This window comes from Erpetoichthys calabaricus, chromosome 4 (genome assembly GCF_900747795.2).
Source record: "Erpetoichthys calabaricus chromosome 4, fErpCal1.3, whole genome shotgun sequence".
In the NCBI taxonomy this organism is placed as follows: Eukaryota; Metazoa; Chordata; class Cladistia; order Polypteriformes; family Polypteridae; genus Erpetoichthys; species Erpetoichthys calabaricus.
In genome coordinates, this window is record NC_041397.2 from 75,653,954 (window position 1) to 75,674,710 (window position 20,757).

The following is a 20,757-nucleotide window of genomic DNA, read 5'->3' on the forward strand; positions in this document are numbered from 1 at the left end:
AAACACGTGTCGCATACTCTTTGCATTATTTGAAAGTAAACTATTAAAACCATTCTATGATCAGCTTCTGGGAACAGAAAGAGGGCACGTGGCGGATGTAAGGCGACTTCCTGACCAACCACAAGCGTAACCTGGCAGGTAACCATCCATACAGTAAGACTGTGATTCAGAAAACGAATGCCATGAATTTAATTACCACGATCTACATACTGTCAAATAAACGAAACACACGCCATAGCGGGACAGCTGTGAAAAGTGAGGTTCACAAAAAAACAGATCCTTAACAAATTGTTATTGGTATATTTTCGATCCGTTTAAAACGGTTTTACTTTCTTCTTAAAAAATTAAAAGCAGTACTTCGCCGCAACGAAGCGTGAGAATTTCGCTATATATATCTGCTTCTCACAATTAAAAGAGGGCACGTGGCTGATTTTAGACGACTTCATGACCAAACAAAAGTGTTACCTGCCAGGTAGGGTTACCACTTTTAATACAAAAAAATAAGGGACGCATACTGCAGCGGGTGCCACATCCCAGTGCCAACAGTTTGCAGACTCTACTTAAAAGACCCGCCCTCCTCACTGGACAGTTAAAAAGACCAATCAAACTAACGATGACATCAAGTATTACCCAATCAAAAGTAGGAAAGGAGGCATCTTCATAAAATGCGTGTGGGATGATTTGCATGAGACGCTGCTTTAAAAAAAATGATAAAAAAAATACGGGACAAATTCCGTCCCGTATTGATTCAAAACAGGACGCGCAATTTCATTCTCAAATACGGGACGATTCCGTATTTTAAAGGACGGGTAGCAACCCTACAGTGCCAGGTAACCACCCATACAATCGGATTGTGATTCAGACTAGGAATGCAATGAATGTAATTACCCCGATCTACATACAAGGCAAAAGTCTTGCAACATTCAAAGATGATGGCTTGGGATAAGTACACCATAGAACATAAAAGAGCTTATGAAGCCTTGAACCGAAAAAAGCAAGATCTCAGAGATCGTAAAAAAAAAAATAGGAGGTAATGTCGTTTTACTCGCTGTAGATTTTAGTCAAACATTACCAGTTATTCCACGAGGGAGACCAGCAGATGAACTCAACGCGTGTTTAAAATCCATGCTTCTCCCACACTCGGTTATATGTCGCGTGTTCTCGGGTAGGTGCACCAAAAAATGTATACATTTAAGCATGTAATGGGCAAACAAAAAATGAGGTATACCCGAAGGCACTGCAGTAGTACTTAATGTAACTTTACTTCTTAAATATTAATGTTTTACTGTTTAATAATTTATACGCTTCTTACATGTTGTTCAAATTCTTTTATCAAAATACCAGTGACAGCGCAATGCACGATAACGTGGAGTGAATACACCATACGCATCCGCCCACGGCCGCCCTGGTGTGCCGTGGAATTGCGCGTCCCGTTTTGAATCAATACGGGACGGGATTTGTCCCGTATTTTTTTTATCATTTTTTTTAAAGCAGCGTCTCATGCAAATCATCCCACACGCATTTTATGAAGATGCCTCCTTTCCTACTTTTGATTGGGTAATACTTCATCGTTAGTTTGATTGGTCTTTTTAACTGTCCAGTGAGGAGGGCGGGTGTTTTAAGTAGAGTCTGCAAACTGTTGGCACTGAGATGTGGCACCCGCTGCAGTATGCGTCCCTTATTTTTTTGTATTAAAAGTGGTAACCCTACCTGGCAGGTAACACTTATGTTTGGTCATGAAGTCGTCTAAAATCCGCCACGTGCCCTCTTTTAATTGCGAGAAGCAGATATATATAGCCAAATTCTCGCGCTTCGTTGCGGCGAAGTACTGCTTTTAATTTTTTAAGAAGAAAAGAAAACCTTTTTAAACGGATCGAAAATATACCAATAACAATTTGTTAAGGATCTGTTTTTTTGTGAACCTCGCTTTTCACAGCTGTCGCGCTACGGCGTGTGTTTCGTTTATTTGACAGTATGTAGATCGTGGTAATTACATTCATGGCATTCGTTTTCTGAATCACAATCTGACTGTATGGGTGGTTACCTGCCAGGTTACGCTTGTGGTTGGTCAGGAAGTCGCCTTACATCCACCACGTGCCCTCTTTCTGTTCCCAGAAGCTGATCATAGAATGGTTTTAATAGTTTACTTTCAAATAATGCAAAGAGTATGCGACACGTGTTTCTCCCTAATTCTGGGCTCATCAGGCATACACACTCACTGCATCCCCTCTCGTGAATCGAATCTCTATCGTCAGCGCCAGAGTTGAAGCCCCTAACGTTGCGGTCAGCAAGTCGGCTAACATCCGCCATGTGCCGTCTTTCAGTTGTGAGAAGCAGATCATAGAATGATTGAAACTGTTGCCCCTAATGTTGCGCCACGGCGTGTGGTTCGTTTATACCTCGTGTCTTCTCATTAAACTTTTATCTCGCGAATATGTTATTGCAATCCGCAGCGGGAGCGTTTCTATAAACTTAATTTAAACTTACGTTTTACACCGTGTTTTGTTTCCCTTATGAACATGCTTGTATGCTTCACTCGCTCCCTTCTCAATTGTTTAATGAATTTTTTGCTCTTCGCTGTTTGCGGCTCTTCCTTCATTTCTCCCTACTGCGTTCTTTTATCTCGCGAATATGTTATTGCAATCCTTAACGGGAGTGTTTCAATAAACTTAATTTAAACTTACGTTTTACACGGTGCTTTGTTTCCCTTATGAACATGCTTGTATGCTTCACTCGCTCCCTTCTCAATTGTTTAATGAATTTTTTGTTCTTCGGTGTTTGCGGCTCTTACTTCATTTCTCCCTACTGCATTCACAGTCTTTTCACGTGATTACGTGGGAGGCATGATGACGTGACACTCAACTCCGCCTCCCACGGCCATCAAGCTGCCGTCCATTACAGTATATTGTCAAAAAAGAGGTTCCAGTTATGACCATTACGCGTTGAATTTCGAAATGAAACCTGCCTAACTTTTGTAAGTAAGCTATAAGGAATCAGCCTGCCAAATTTTAGCCTTCCACCTACACGGGAAGTTGGACAATTAGTGATGAGTGAGTCAGTCAGTCAGTCAGTGAGTCAGTGAGGGCTTTGCCTTTTATTAATTAGTATATATATATATATATATATATATATGTGTGTATATATATATTACATATATATATACCCTAAGTTCTTGTCAATAAGCCGCGGCTTATCTAAGGAAAAAAGTTGTGAAAATGAAAAAATAGGATATCGGCTTATACATAAATCCGGCTTATACATCCATCGCGGGGGTTGCGTTCCAGAACCACCCGCGAAATAAGAATATCCGCGAAGTAGAAACCATATGTTTATATGGTTATTTTTATATTGTCATGCTTGGGTCACAGATTTGTGCAGAAACACAGGAGGTTGTAGAGAGACAGGAACGTTATTCAAACACTGCAAACAAACATTTGTCTCTTTTTCAAAAGTTTAAACTGTGCTCCATGACAAGACAGAGATGACAGTTCCGTCTCACAATTAAAAGAATGCAAACATATCTTCCTCTTCAAAGCAGTGAAGCAAACAAATCAATATGTCTGTTTGGCTTTTAAGTATGCGAAGCACCGCGGCACAAAGCTGTTGAAGGCGGCAGCTCACACCCCCTCCGTCAGGAGCAGACAAAGAGAGGGAGAGGGAGAGTTTGTTTTTCAGTCAAAAATCAATACGTGCCCTTCGAGCTTTTAAGTATGCGAAGCACTGTGCAGCATGTCTTTTCAGGAATCAGCTTTACAAAAGATAGCAACGTGAAGATAATCTTTCAGCATTTTTAGACGAGCGTCCGTATCGTCTAGGTGTGCAAACAGCCCCCCTGCTCAATCCCCATACGTCAGGATCACAGATAGTCAGCGCAAGAGAGAGAGAACAGTAAGCCGGGTAGCTTCTCAGCCATCTGCCAAAAGCGTCCCTTGTATGAAATCAACTGGGCAAACCAACTGAGGAAGCATGTACCAGAAATTAAAAGACCCATTGTCCGCAGAAATCCGCGATATATATTTAAATATGCTTACATATAAAATCACAATTTAAATGACCGCTACGCGCTCGTGTTGACTCGGCGACGCCCAGAGCAGAAAGAACGCGCTCCGGCCGCTCCAACCGCGCCATGCGGGGAGTGAGAGAGACGGCAATATCTCACACTCTCTCCCCCCTTAAAGAAATTAAATGGGCGCGAGTGAGACCACTGACCTCCCTCCCTTCTATTAGTTATAGGTTATAGTACGTTCGGCTTATCCATGAGTCCGGCTTATCTATGATACGATTTTATTTTAAAAATTCGTATGATTTTTGGTCTCCGGCTAATACATGAGTCCGGCTTATAGACAAGAACTTAGGGTATATATATATGTGTATATATATATTATATATATACTAGCAAAATACCCGCGCTTCGCAGCGGAGAAGTAGTGTGTTAAAGAGGTTATGAAAAAGTAAAGGAAACATTTTAAAAATAACGTAACATGATTGTCAATGTAATTGTGTTGTGATTGTTATAAGTGTTGCTGTCATATATATATACATATACACATTCACATATATTATAACACACTACTTCTCCGCTGCGAAGCGCGGGTATTTTGCTAGTATATATATATATATACATATACACATCCACATATATATACATATATATATATACACATATCAACATATATATAAACATACATATACACACATACATACATACACACATAAACATATATACATACATAGTGCGTTGTAACACGGGCTGTGATTGTTACATGGGAGGGAGACGACAAATCACAGCTTCCCGCTTTCTAATCAGGCCTGTGATTGGTGCTTTGACTGATCCCACAGTATCTCCCCTTAGGAGAGGCGTTAGGCAAGTGTAATTGAATAGCGGTGCTGCAAGTTTAGCTTTACACCTGTTTTTAAGGCTTATTGACTGAAAGGGGCTTTCATGAAAAAAGTTAGGGCTTTGCTACAGGATTCACCCTCCACAAGTTAAGGAAGTAAAAATAAAGGTATATATTTCTGTTTTATTTAAACCTTTTAAGTTTGTATGCGGGCGGTATGGTGGCGCAGTGAAAGGTACCAGTTAGGAGACCCGGGTTCGCTTCCCTGCGTGGAGTTTGAATGTTCTCCCCATGTCTGTCTGGGTTTCCTCCGGGTACTCCGGTTTCCTCCCACAGTCCAAAGACATGCAGGTTAGGTGCATTGGCGATTCTAAATTGTCCCTGGTGTGTGGGTGTGTGTGGGTGTGTGCGCCCTGCGGTGGGCTGGCACCTTGCCCGGGGTTTGTTTCCTGCCTTGTGCCCTGTGTTGGCAGGGATTGGCTCCTGTATTTAGGATATAGCGGGTTGGATAATTGATGGATGGACATTTGTATGCATAGCCCCATTTGCCCGTTTTCGTTTTTTTTTCTTTCTTCAGTAATATTTCAGCAAACCCGGAGCTTGTCAGTTCAAATCCTGGTACTGACACCACTGTGTGACCCTGAGGAAGTCACTTCACCTGCCTGTGCTGCAAAAAACAAAAGTAATGTAACAAATTGTACCTCAGATGTTGCAAGTTGCTGGAATAAAGGCATAAGCTCAAATAGATAAATATGTATTATACACATAGGAACTATTCATTTATTTTCAGTTAAGTCATCTGCAGCAAACCTTTATAAATGAGGGTTTCTCCTTTTTAGATAGTGCAAACTGTTTCTTCTTCATTGAGGTTTTCTCTTGGAGAGCTTTTTTCATTTCATTGAAAATTAAAGCAGCAGCTGCCAAAATATGTAGCTTTCTTATTAATTTTTCAACATTGTGTAAAATAACTTTATAAAGTAACATAAAAGGTTTAAATACTGGTTATCCTTTTACACTAAAATATTACTAAAGAGATACAAAAAAAGTAAAATGCATATGTTGTTTTTCTTTAAGGAGATTAAATATTACTGAAGAAAGAAAAAAAAAACTAAAACAGCCAAATGGGGCTATGCATACGAACTTAAAAGGTTTAAATAAAACAGAAATATATACCTTTATTTTTACTTCCTTAACTTGTGGAAGGTGTATCCTGTAGCAAAGCCCTAACTTTTTTCGTGAAAGCCCGTTTCAGTCAATAAGTCTTAAAAACAGGTGTAAAGATATTGACAATAAGCTACGCAAACCCACCAAGACATGGAATCGTTTAAATCAAGGCACGAGTCGAAAAACACCATCCCATACTATTAGTTAATGTTTAACACATTTCTATGTGTATTGTAAGCATACAATACAACTGATAATATGTTGCGCTTATTTATCTGGTGTACCGACATTTTTGCGCATTTAACGGCTGAAATCCAACGTGGTTTGTGCCCTTCAGAATGAAAACAGTTTGCATTTACCTTTTTAATAAAAGGCGAGCTTTTAAGCCTGAGAAATCACCCCGTAAATGCACAAGTTTAATTGCACATGTGTTAATATGTATGCTTACACACTGTTTCTTCTTCATTGAGGTTTTCTCTAGCATGTAGATCGGGGTAATTACATTCACGGCATTCGTAGTTTAAATCACAATCTGATTGTATGGGTGGTTACCTACCAGGTAACGCTTATGGTTGCCAGCAAGTCAGCTAACATCAGCCACGGTGCCTTCAGTTGTGAGAAGCAGATCATAGAATGGTTGAAAATAGTTTACTGTCAAATAATGCAAAGAGTACGTGACACGTGTTTCGCCCTAATTCTTGGCTCATCAGGCGTACACACTCACTGCACTCCCTTACGGGAATCGAACCTCGGACGTCAGCGCTAGAGGGGCTTCGCAGCGGTGAAGTATTGCTTTTAAATTTTAATTAAGAAGAAAAGAAAACCTTTTTAAATTGAGGGAAAATATACCAATAACAATTTGTTAAGGATCTGTTTTTCTGTGAAGCTGCCTTTACACAGCCTGTCCGCTGTTTTATAAACGAACGCCATATAAGGCCGTCCTTTCTCCTTCACAGTCAGTTCACGTGATTATGTGTGAGGCGTGATGATGCGATACGCAACCCTCGCAACCCCGCCTCCCACGGCCAGCGAGCTGCAGTCCATTACTGTATATGGACAAAAAAGAGGTTCCAGTTATGACCGTTACGCTTTGAATTTCGAAATGAAACCTGCCTAACTTTTGTAAGTAAACTGTAAGGAATGAGCCTGCCAAATATCAGCCTTCCACCTACACGGGAAGTTGGAGAATTAGTGATGAGTGAGTGAGTGACGGCTTTGCCTTTTATTAGTATAGATATGTGTGTGTATATATATATATATATATATATATATATATATATATATATATATATATATATATATATATATATATATATATATATATATATAACCCAGCTACAGGGGATGCAGAAACCTATACCAATTGGCTAGACAGAGGGACTGAGCTGGAAAAGATGTGCAGCAGGTTAGGGTAATAAAGGATAAAGATGGAAACGTACTCACAAGCGAGGAGAGTGTGTTGAGCAGATAGAAAGGGTACTTTGAGAGGCTGATACATAAGGAGAACAAGAGAGAGAAGAGGTTGGATGATGTGGAAATAGTGAATCAGGAAGTGCAACGGATTAGCAAGGAGGAAGTAAGGACAGCTATTAAGAGAATGAAGAATGGAAAAGCCGTTGGTCCAGATGACATACCTGTGGAAGCATGGAGGTGTTTAGGAGAGATGGCAGCAGAGTTTTTAACCAGATTGTTTAATGGAATCTTGGAAAGTGAGAGGATGCCTGAGGAGTGGAGAAGAAGTGTACTGGTGCCGATATTTAAGAATAAGGGGGATGTGCAGGACTGTAGTAACTACAGGGGGATACAATTGATGAGCCACAGCATGAAGTTATGGGAAAGAGTAGTGGAAGCTAGGTTAAGAAGTGAGGTGATGATTATTGAGCAGCAGTATGGTTTCATGCCAAGAAAGAGCACCACAGATGCGATGTTTGCTCTGAGGGTGTTGATGGAGAAGTACAGAGAAGGCCAGAAGGAGTTGCATTGCGTCTTTGTGGACCTTGAGAAAGCATATGACAGGGTGCCTCAAGAGGAGTTGTGGTATTGCATGAGGAAGTCGGGAGTGGCAGAGAAGTATGTAAGAGTTGTACAGGATATGTACGAGGGAAGTGTGACCGTGGTGAGGTCTGTGGTAGGAGTGACGGATGCATTCAATGTGAAGGTGGGATTACATCAGGGATCGGCTCTGAGCCCTTTCTTATTTGCAAAGGTGATGGACAGGTTGACAGACGAGATTAGACAGGAGTTCCCGTGGACTATGATGTTTGCTGATGACACTGTGATCTGTAGCGAGAGTAGGGAGCAGGTTGGGGAGACCCTGGAGAGGTGGAGATATGCTCTAGAGAGTAGAGGAATGAAGGTCAGTAGGAACAAGTCAGAATACATGTGTGTGAATGAGAGGGAGGTTAGAGGAATGGTGAGGATGCAGGGAGTAGAGTTGGCGAAGGTGGATGAGTTTAAATACTTGGGATCAACAGTACAGAGTAATGGGGATTGTGGAAGATATGTGAAAAAGAGAGTGCAGGCAGGATGGAATGGGTGGAGAAGAGTGTTAGGAGTAATTTGTGACAGACGGGTATCAGCAAGAGTGAAAGGGAAGGTCTACAGGACGGTAGTGAGACCAGCTATGTTATATGGGTTGGAGACAGTGGCACTGACCAAAAAAGCAGGAGACTGAGCTGGAGGTAGCAGAGTTAAAGATGCTAAGATTTGCATTGGGAGTGACGAAGAGGGATGGGATTAGAAATGAGTACATTAGAGGGTCAGCTCAAGTTGGACGGTTGGGAGACAAAGTCAGAGAGGCGAGATTACGTTGGTTTGGACATGTGCAGAGGAAAGATGCTGAGTATATTGGGAGAAGGATGCTAAGGATAGAGCTGCCAGGGAAGAGAAGAAGAGGAAGGCCTAAGAGGAGGTTTATAGATGTGGTGAGAGAGGACATGCAGGTAATGGGTGTAACAGAACAAGATGCAGAGGACAGAAAGATATGGAAGAAGATGATCCGTTGTGGCAACCCCTAACGGGAGCAGCCGAAAGAAGAAGAAGAAGATGTATATATACAAACGTTCCAGTTTTCACCCCCATCAGTGGATAAAACAATATTTGGTTTATTTCCATGTAGGCTCTACTGCTAGGCTGAATTCTGGTTTTCTGACTCTTGTTTTATGGCCTAGATTTTTGATTTTTACCTTATCCCTTGTAAGAGTTGTACAGGATATGTACAAGGGAAGTGTGACTGTGGTGAGGTCTGTGGTAGGAGTGACGGATGCATTCAATGTGAAGGTGGGATTACATCAGGGATCGGCTCTGAGCCCATTCTCTGCCCATTTTTGACTTCCAGCTTACAACTTTGTTTCTCACCCCCAAGTGCCATTTTCTGTTTTTGGGCTGCTTGCAATAATCTTTGTACAATTTGTTTGTCTGTAAACGATGAGGATCATCAGTTGGAAGCATGTGTCTCAGCAGTGCATCATGTTTAATTGAACGTGCACTGGTTTCTTTTGTAATAGGTCTCTGACAGTCACACTAGGATGGTTAAATGGGATGTAACAGTCATTAGTGCTGCTTTTCTATCCTGTATGTTACTCAGAAATGACCTAAAGCATCACAGGGCATCTCTTGAATACAATCAGAAGAAATAAAAAAGTTAATTAATATAGTGCATCTATTGGAAAAATCAAGATCTGGATTGTAGGTGTCCTCTGTGGTTCTACAGTTATTGCTGTGTACCTGGTTGTTTATGTGAAGTTTGTAATCAAGGCAGGTAAATCAATGCAATCAAAACTATTAATTTATGTAAATTATTTGTTTTCACATGAATTAATTTTACTGATTAAATCATTTTGTAATACTGATTCAACTTTGAACACTCTAAATTGCTTGCAGTAGTTCTTTGTGTTAATGTAATGAACTTCAAAGATCCAAATAATGCTTGCTTTTAAAAAGACATTTTTCATTTGCTACATCACATAGGAAGTTTTTGTAAAAGCCAGAGCTGGCTGTAACATTTACACAAACTAGGCAGTTGCATGAGGTATAATCCTCTCCCAAGTTGGCTTGCATTAAGACTTGTGTTAAAACTCTGCAAATTTTGTTCTCTGTTTTTCACCACCATCTATGAGATTCACTTTGGCACACTAAAGCAGTTCTCCATAGTCTGTCTCTTGCTGGAAAAAGCTCTCTAAGGATGTGCATTGATTGGATAATTATACTGTATTATTTGCATACACAAGTTTACAGTAAATAGGAATCAATGGTAACAATACCTATTTAAAGCTAATCAATATGCCTCATTTTCATTGAATTTTGTTATAATATTAAGTTTCTCAGTTTATTTTATTAATTTATTATGGAGCTGCCTTTGTAAGGTTATGACTACACTGTCCAGATCAAAGTGGTTGTGTATATTTATTTCTTTACTTACTTAGCTGTCTATGTATTTATTTATTTTAATGGCTTCTTTAACAATCCAAATTTCCCCCTGGGGACAAATAAAGGTCTGTCTATTGTTAGGCACATGTTTGGCTCCAGCTTTAACCAGAGACCTGTAGGATTCAAAACTGTATGTTAGGTGATAATATGAATATACAGTACTGTGCAAAAGTTTTAGGCAGGTGTGAAAGAATGCTGTAAACTAAGAATGCTTTCAAAAATGGAAGTGTTAATCATTTATTTTCATCAATCAACAAAATGCAGTGAATGAACAAAAGAGAAATCTAAATCAAATCAATATTTGGTGTGACCACCCTTTGCCTTCAAAACAGCATCAATTCTTCTAGGTACACTTGCATACAGTTTTTGAAGGAACTTGGCTGGTAGGTTGTTCCAAACATCTTGGAGAACTAACCACAGATCTTCTGTGGATGTAGGCTTCCTCACATCCTTCTGTCTCTTCATGTAATCCCAGACACACTCGATGATGTTGAGATCAGGGCTCTGTGGGGACCATACCATCACTTCCAGGATTTCTTGTTCTTCTTTACACTGAAGATAGTTCTTAATGACTTTGGCTGTACGTTTGGGGTTGTTGTCCTGCTGCAGAATAAATTTGGGGCCAATCATACGCCTCCCTGATGGTATTGCATGATGGATAAGTATCTGCCTGTATTTCTCAGCATTGAGAACACCATTAATCCTGACCAAATCTCCAAGTCCATTTGCAGAAATGCAGCCCCAAACGTTCAAGGAACCTCCACCATGCTTCACTGTTGCCTGCAGACACTCATTATTGTACCGCTCTCCAGCCCTTCGACGAACAAACTGCCTTCTGCTACAGCCAAATATTTTCAAATTTTGACTCATCAGTCCAGAGCACCTACTGCCATTTTTCTGCACCCCAGTTCCTATGTTTTCGTGCATACTTGAGTGGCTTGGCCTTGTTTCCACGTCAGAAGTATGACTTTTTGGCTGCAACATGTTCCATGAAGACCACTTCTGGCCAGACTTCTCCGGACAGTAGATGGGTGTACCTGGGTCACACTGGTTTCTGCCAGTTCTGAGCTGATGGCACTGCTGGACATCTTCCGATTTCGAAGGGTAATGAGCTTGATGTGTCTTTCATCTGCTGCACTAAGTTACCTTGGACAACCACTGCATCTACGATCCTCAACGTTGCCCGTTTCTTTGTCCTTCTTCAAAAGAGCTTGAACAGCACATCTTGAAACCCCAGTCTGCTTTGAAATCTTTGTCTGGGAGAGACCTTGCTGATGCAGTATAACTACCTTGTGTCTTGTTGCTGTGCTCAATCTTGCCATGACATGAAACTGTCATCCACAACCTCACCTTGGTAACAGAGTTTGGCTGTTCCTCACCCAGTTTTAAGCCTCCTACATAGCTGTTTCTGTTTCAGTTAATGACTGTGTTTCAACTTACGTGTGACATTGATGATCATTAGCACCTGTTTGGTATAATTGGTTGATCATACACCTGACTAGAATCCTACAAAATCCCTGACATGTGCAAGTGTACCTATAAGAATTGATGCCCTTTGAAGGCAAAAGGTAGTAACACTAAATATTGATTTGATTTAGATTTTTCTTTTGTTCGCTCACTTTGCATTTTGTAAATTGATAACAATAAACAATCATTATTTATATTTCTGAAAGCATTCTTTGTTTACAGCATTTTTTCACACCTGCCTAAAACTTTTTTACAGTACTGTATATGTTTTTTTTTTCTTTTGAAAAATTTTCAATGCAATAAAAAATAAATAAAGGTTGCTAATACAACCCAATTCCAACTTGTATTCTGAAATGACATGTATTGTTCTGAGACAGTTTTGTAAACAAGCACTTCTCTAAGTAATAAACTGCTCCCTTGATATTCTCAAATTGTATCATCACTACTTCATATCCAACCCATTCATACTTCAACAGCTTTTTCCTTGTTTCAGTGTACAAGTCTGGCAGTGATGATTCCACTCATAGCAAATGAGGGCGCAAGGGAGCCATTTACACTTTTGCCTAGGGCAGCAGAAATGCTATATACATCTCTGGTGACAGCACAAAATTATTTTACAGGTTTTAATAAGTTCAGTACTATAGTTGATTTGCTTAAAGTTCTTATTTTGTAATGATTTGTCTCATTATGCAATGGAATAAATAGTATTATGTAAATGTAAATACAAAATCACGTACCAATATTCATAGCACACTATAAAAAATCATAAATAATTGTATTCTAATTAGTATTTACAATGATTTCAATGTTTAACGCTCAAGATAACACCACTCTCTTATTCAGTAGTGAAAACGCTTAATCCTAATTCAAGTCTGATTGCAAAGAAGTAACCAGCCAAAGGCAGGGTATCAATCCATTGCAGAATACATGCAGCCACACATTGACACTAATTCAGAGTAGAAAAGTTCACTGCTGCCAAGCGGTTAAACTGCATGTCTTTAGATGTGGCAGAAAAGATGAAGTGCTCATAGGGAAATGGGGCGGATAAACACACGTGACAGAGACAGTGATGATGCTGGATCTCAACCTGTTCTTTTACCAAACAACATGAATCGTTGGTCTCTTCTTACATCAGCACATGTCTTCAGGATATGGAAGGAACATCTGGAGTGCTGGGGAGAATGAGCAACTCCACACAGACAGGGCCTAGTCTATGATTCAGTGCTAGCCTATTGCAAAAATTTATTTTACAAGTATGATATTAAAATTTGCTCCTGTTTTTCATTAAGCACCGAATGAGAGTCATAAGTTTAAAAAAGAGCTAGTTACTAGCTTCTGCAGGAATTGTCACTCTTTTTAAAATAAGACCACAATAACAAATACATTGGTACTCCATAGCTTTTCTGTGGTTACAGTACTGTAAAGCATTATAGCTAGCGTGAAAGCATTAATGGCAAACATTGATACTGCCAATCCATTAGTAATATTTGACATTATTATAAACATTAACCTTTGGTAACCAAAGCTTATTTTTAGCAAGCTTCTTAGATTAAGAAGATCCACACATCTGAATGGTGGTTTCTGTTTTATAATTTGTTATTGATCGACTATTATGACGGGAATAGGAGCCAGGATATGTATTAGGAACAGGATATGCATTAGGAACCAGGATATGTATTAGGATGTCAGTCTTAATATTTACGGTATATTTGCTCCAAAAAAACTGCTTGCTCAATATGTGTAAATTCATTAAAATAATGATTAAAAATAGTAAAAATATGAGGATTTTCTTATATTCTGTCAAAGATCTACATTTTAATGTTTAGAATCTTGGATTATGTTGTGTACTTATTTGTGGTCTATGAAATCTAACATTATGGGATGGTGTTTTATGACTATGTTAGTAGTTTTGCTTTTATATCAAAAGTTAAAGGAAGCACAGCATTAAGTGTGATCCAGTGGTTCATCCAGTCTTGTCCATGTGCAAGTCGCACATTCTCCCAATGTCTATGTGGCTTCCCCCTCCCACATCCCCAAAGATATACGGCTTAGGTTAACTGGGGGATTTAAACAGGATTTGTTTCTGTGAATTAGGCCTGCTGAAGGACTGGTGCTCTGTCTAAGGTGCTTGGCTTGTGCCCAGTACTCAAGGAATAGGTCTTGGCCCCAGTGGTGCAGTTGTAGTGCTTCTGCCTTACAGTAAGGAGACAAGGGTTCACATCCCGGGTTGTCCCTGTGTGGAGTTTGCATGTTTTCCTTGTGTCTTCCTGTGTGTTCCTCAGTTTCCTTACACAGTCTAAAGACATGCAGGTTAGGTGAATTGGTGATCCTAAATTGGCCCTGTTCAGTGGTTGGGGTGTATGTGGATGTGTGTGTTTTTGTCTAGCAGTGCACTGGCACCTTCTCCAGGGTTTATTCCTGCCTTGCACTAGCTGGGATGGGCTACAGCAGACCCCTGCAACCCTGTTCAGGACTAAGTGGATTAGAATATGACTGACTGACTTAAGCATTTGTTCCTAATGTTGCAATTTTTAAATTCTAGCCTATTTTTTAAAAAAGATGTTCCAATAGGTTTTCAGAATGAATAAGTATTTTTTAGATACTTCACAGTGTTCCTATTGAAAAGATATTTCTGTTTTATAATTTTTCCATTAACACAGTATTGTTAAAACTCTGTGCGTTTTCCATTAGCAAACTAAGTTGTTTTCTTGAAGCTTGGCAGTCATTATAAAACTATTAGTTATTTTCTACTTTTCAAAGTTTGTTCATGCTATTGTTTTTGAAATTCATTTTTGATCCAGATTGCTCATGTTGCATTTTAACACTACTAACTATTAACTTAAATTTAAACTACATCTTTTTCCTACACAGCTGAATTATTTTTTGTGGTAAATTCTGCTTTTTATAAGAGGTTTGTTTTCTCTAATTCAATTAAATAAGTTCAGGTTAGAAAAGAATTTCAACTGTTTGCTCTTAATCATAATGTTTACTATACAGTACACCCCCAAAATTTGCAGGGGTTATGTTCCTAGAGCACCCGCAAATTGTGAAAAACTGCAGATTTTGGATGTGGTTAAAAAAATGCCTATTTTCATAGTTTAAACCCTAAATATGCCCCCAAAACACTTTAACTTAATTTCAAACTCAGCTTAATACATTACCTAAAAATAAAGAGTGTAAAGGTAAACCTATATACTCTACTGCTATGTCTCCCGCAGTCCTAGAATGTAAAATACCGATGTTACCGCTATATGTACTGTAATTCATGCAAGCACGTTTTCATTGCCAGAAGCCTTAGACAGTGCAGCTCGTTTTGGCGGCATCTTGGGGCTTTAACCGTTAAACTGCCAAATACTTCGGGGTTAATGCATCCCTGGATGCCAAATACTTTTTTGCTGCACTAAGTAAACGTTACAATTAACAAAGAAAAAGTGAAATTTTAGTGGATCACATTTTTTTTCATGTAAAGATCATCACAATTATTACAACACTGATCATTTTACACACTGCTAATGAACTGTAAAAACTATTTAAAAAACTACTGGAACAATATGTACAAAGTGCAACTGACACCATGGATGTAAATCACTGAGCCAACTGCGCTTAAACTGGCTGCAAGCAAGCACACAGAGGTAAGCACTGATGCTTGCAGGCTAGTCTTAGTGCAGCTTGGGTCACAGAATTGCACACAAATACAGGAGATTGTGGAGACCTGAACTTTATTCAAACACTTCAAACAAACATGTCTCTTTCAGAAGTAAACGGTGCTCAGCATGCAGTTAGGTAACGATTAAAGAATAGACAAACATCATAGGGGAGCACAACCCCTGTCTGGGGGAGGAGAGAGAAACAAAGCAATCAGCCAAAAAGGACAGGTATGATTCAGGCTTTAAAGTAAGCGTAGCATCGGGCGAGAAGCCGCAATCGAGAAAACAGTGATTTATTTATTTTTATGGTGGAGATTCCAGCCTTGACCTGACGCGTGCACTCACAAACAGAGACAAAAACAAAGCAAACCGGTAATCAAACAGCAAATAAAGAATTTAATGAAAACAAATGAAATAAGAAAACAACGATATCACCCCTGTTCCCCTTATGACTATTACACATTAAATACAACAAAGCACAAAAAACACACACAGTTAATCATGAAAAAGTTCATGAAAAACGGCAACGGATGAAATGTAATGATGAAAATAGATAGTCCAGAGATCTGCATGTTGAATGGGAATGTACAGATAGTCCTACCGATAGTTCCTGAAATGGTGAAGATGGGTGGACGGGTTCACGAGCGCTCCTTTCTTTGCAGGATGGCCATGAATCCACTTACAGTCCTCATGTACACAGGCAGACGGCAGACAATCCAGACACATGAAACAATCCAGGACAAAATTAATAAGTACAGGTAACCCAACAGAAAGCAGACAGACAGGAACTTGAAACACAAATTACAAAAACTTTTTTTTTTTTTTGCTTTTGGTCACCGGCCCTCTTTTTAAAAGCCGCGCTGACATCCTTTGACCTCAACAGCCACAGCACCCTCAGCAGAAGACCAATCAATGCCACTGCAGGGACTGCTGGGAGTTGCAGTTTCAAATTCTATTGGCTACTTTCACCATCCCAAGTCACGGTTTTCTCTACAGCTACTTCCTGTTCTCTCTACAGTACAGTATTGCCACGAAAAAAGCCAACTAACAATTATTAGTTAGGTTTTAAGGAAAAATCTGAGAATGACTGAGGCCGTGAACTCTGAACAATGACTTCGCGGGGGTCTACTGTACTGTCATTACTTTTCATTCTATCATAGAAGTATATTTACTTAATAGTCTGGTTATTAAAGTCTCTGTTAAGCAACATGGTTATTATGGATATGGGAATAAGCATTGAGGGCAATTTCCAGTGAGAGATGACTTGTATGTCTGTAGTACTAGGGTGTTGTACCATGTTAGCTACTGTATTATTAATGTAGTGAGAAGTCAAGCAAAATGACACCTTTTATTGGCTAACTAAAAAGATTACAATATGCAAGCTTTTGGAAAATGTGCTGCGTTTTTCTGATCCAAAGCTGTTTTTCTTCATATGTATTGGAGAACACCAAGTGTTTAACTCTTTTGTTTGTGGCACATAATGAGTCTCCGTCCCTTCTCATAGTGATGGCAGGATGAGTCTTCTGTAGTCAGATATTTAGTAAGTACTTGTTTAAGCACAGCTCCAACTTATATGATATTATGCAATTTTTTATGATTAAATTGTTATTATCACTTAAAATACAAAGATATACAAGGCAAAATCATTTTTGAGAAGAATTAAACAAGCAAAAATATCAACACCCACCACCTGATTTTGAACCTTTATATATTATGGCTAGATGACGCACTGATCTGTGCTACATAGAGTACATTATAGAAGGATGATTTCCAAAAGGTGAAACAAAGAGAGACTGGGATTTCTAAGAGGTTAACATTGTTCTTGTAGCAACTGTACTTGAAGAGGAAAACCTCTGTGGATAACACTAGGATGAAGAGAGTTCTAAAAGAAGGACACATTTTTTTGAGTGGTGGACCAGATTGTCAAAAATGACTGCTACAGTGGGTCATTCAAAAATAGGGGTGCCTATGAACCTAGAGAACTTCTGGTAATTACAAATGTTAGCTTTAAAAATATTTGGTCTGATAGAAAAAGCTTTCTACTCAAAGCTATTAAGAGCAATGCTCAAACATCAATAACACAGTACTTTTAAAGGAAATATAATTTCACAATAACATTGTTCTATTCATGAATATGAAACTGCTTGCTTCTGCATAAACTGTTAATATTCATTGAGATGCTGAAAATCACAAGAATTAATCTATTACAAAGATTTGTATCTGGTAGTATACATGCTTTTAATAATGTTTGCAAAAAGACCTGCCTCTTAACTGTAAGTGCTACTAAATAATAATCATGTGCACACTGCAGGCTTGCAAAGTCTTGAAAAATGATGTACGGTCTGTAAAACCCAAGCTGAGAAACTTTGGTAAACTTATTTTTAAATTCACTATTGTGCTGAATTTCAGTTACAGGCAGCAAGAAGACTTCTAGAACATTGACCATATTAACAGCAAAAGAAGATGAAAAATTGCAGAATCTATGTTATGTTGACTAAAGTCCTAAAAGCAAGGCTCAAATTCATGACCAAGGATGGCAACCTACTCTGCATATCTAACAAAGTCCATACTTCTGTTTGATATGGAATATCATTTGTGCCAAAATGAAATAAATAAAATTTTCATTTTTAAATAAATAATCACATGAAAAAGCACAACATATTTAAATGATTTATTAAACTGTGACAAAAACAAAGTGTAAATAAAAGTCATTTAACTATTATGAAATGCAATTTCATATAGGATCTGTCTATTAATACTGAACATTCTTTGAGTCTTTTGGTAGATTAGCTATTAAGGTATAGTGAGAGAAAATAAAGGCGAGGATTAAGAAAAACATCTAGACTGGGCATAGCACAGAACACATCCTGTGGTGCTGTGATGCCATCCCACAGGGGACCCATGAAGTCTGCAAAAATTATAGGGCTAATCTCCCAACACCCTTCCCATAATTAAAGTTTTAAACAGAACAGAAAGCACTGTTGGAATATCCAACCTCTACCTAACCCACTATCTCAACGGATGAACAAATACAGTACGTGAAAAACCAAACAATTTTGTAAAAACAATTGTGAAAGTCTGCAATAAATTAACAAACAATCCCAGAAGAATCATAAAATTAACACATAGTGCCATCAGGGAACTGGTAAACAGGGAACTCCAACCCCACTCTGTCACCCTAAGCATCAGTAAGCATACATAGTAACCTTCTAATATATTTATAATGAGGATCTGAAAGACTGGAACAAGTTTTTGAAATATTTCATAACTGGAAGTTATGTGAATTGAAAACATTGTGGTAGTCACCATGTCCAATTTTCAAGGAGGTGGTGGTAGAGCAAATATGGCCATATATCGTCTTCTTTCACCTTGTTGATGACTGGATTCATTGCCTTTTTTTCTGGCAAGTCAAAACAGAATAATTCAGAAAAAAAGCAATATGGACTGGTTTGTGGGTTAACTGTGGTTTCTTATGGGTTCTTCTAAGATACACTGTCTATCTGTATCTTAATACATAATTCGCCTACCTCCTCACTCACGTCCGTCCGAAGCCAAATGCGCAGTCGCCTTCTGCACACGTCCGAAGCCGAATGCGCAGTCGCCTTCTGCGCAGCTGCCCGAAAAACCTTACGAGACCGACATCCAACCCCAACATCACGGCAGGTGGCGGATTTACGGCCGCAAAAATTCAAAGAGAAAGGCAACTTCGATTAAAGCTCTAGAGGCCTAAAAGGCGATTTCGACTACAGCTCGAGGCCTAATTACGCATTCTGATTCAATTACGCATTCATTCAACACACCTATATCAGGTTTGTGCTGCTTATACTTATTACTATTCCATATTGTACTGGAACATTCATCATTCAATATTATACTATAGGCCTGGAAAATTCATCAACTAACAGTACAAGCCTGTACAGTAATGAGTAAAGTGGACTACAATCATTACAAAACAACTTCTTCGTTACTTATCATTTGTTCTTCATACACTGCTGACACAAACTCGTGCCTGTTTCATCTTACGTTGTCGAAATGGGCTCTTTGTCTAGTATCTCAATAAATGAGACAATGAGAACATAGTGTTTTTCATTGAATCTGAATGTGCTAAGAAAATTCTATGGACTTTTTTTTCCAAGAACAATACCACTTAATGCTGACAACCATTTCACTCAGGCTTCTCAAGGAAAAGTGAACGTTTTTAAAATTTCAGGCAGTTCTACAGTTCCAGGTTCTTGCAGTGCCCATGATCTTCCTGGTTTGTCAGTTTTAACTTAAAAATAAAAATCTCCCATGGCACTATGATTTTATTGTTGTGACGAGACAGTGGAGTGTCAACCTAGTTTTTTGATCGATGAATGCTGGAAAGTTAGCCTCACATGTCTGTAAAATTATCCTGTATACCGTTAAAGTATTTGTATGTTTCATGAGGAGATCTTTCATTGTCTTCCTGTATGTGGATCCTGACTTGTCAGCATCTGCCATAGACTTTGACAATTTCATTGGTTAGTCATTGGCTTCAGAGCAGTTTCTACAGATTGAAAAGGTAAGTGAGAACTTCTAGTGATTTTAATTAGTAGTTGTCATTTTGGGTTGATACAATGGTAGGGTTGAAAAATGTGGTGTGGTGGGAGCAAAAACTGTACATCGCCATCAATAGCAGCACACCAACAATTTAATCTTTTTTTGAAACTTGTTTTGTTGTTTAATAATACAATATAAACGATCAAATCAATAAATAAGTTCACAGTACACAATTAGGCTGCTAAGGAAAGTGCTAGTCTGAGTTATAATAATCTTGATATTTATTTCTATTGTCTTTTATAAATAAAATATACTAAAAAAAGTATACAACTTAAATTTTCTAAATCAATAAGTGTTTAGACAATGATCAGTGTATTCTGTATTCAAACACTAATTGCATTTTCAAAATTGCCAACACAACACTGAAAGCACTAAAACTTTACTTTAGATACTGACAACTGATATTGTTAATAGCTCCTAAGCATCAGAAATCATGGATAGGTTTCTGTACCCTGCTAAATTAGTTAGGGGAAGCTTGTAATGTGCACGTTAACATGTGAGAAAACTTGAGTATGCCTGCTGTACTTTATCAGGTGCTGCATTTCATTCATACAATTGGTTCTATATTTTTTGTTCATTTTTTAACCACATCTGGCTACATGAAGTACAGTTTCAGGAGTTAATGACTTTCA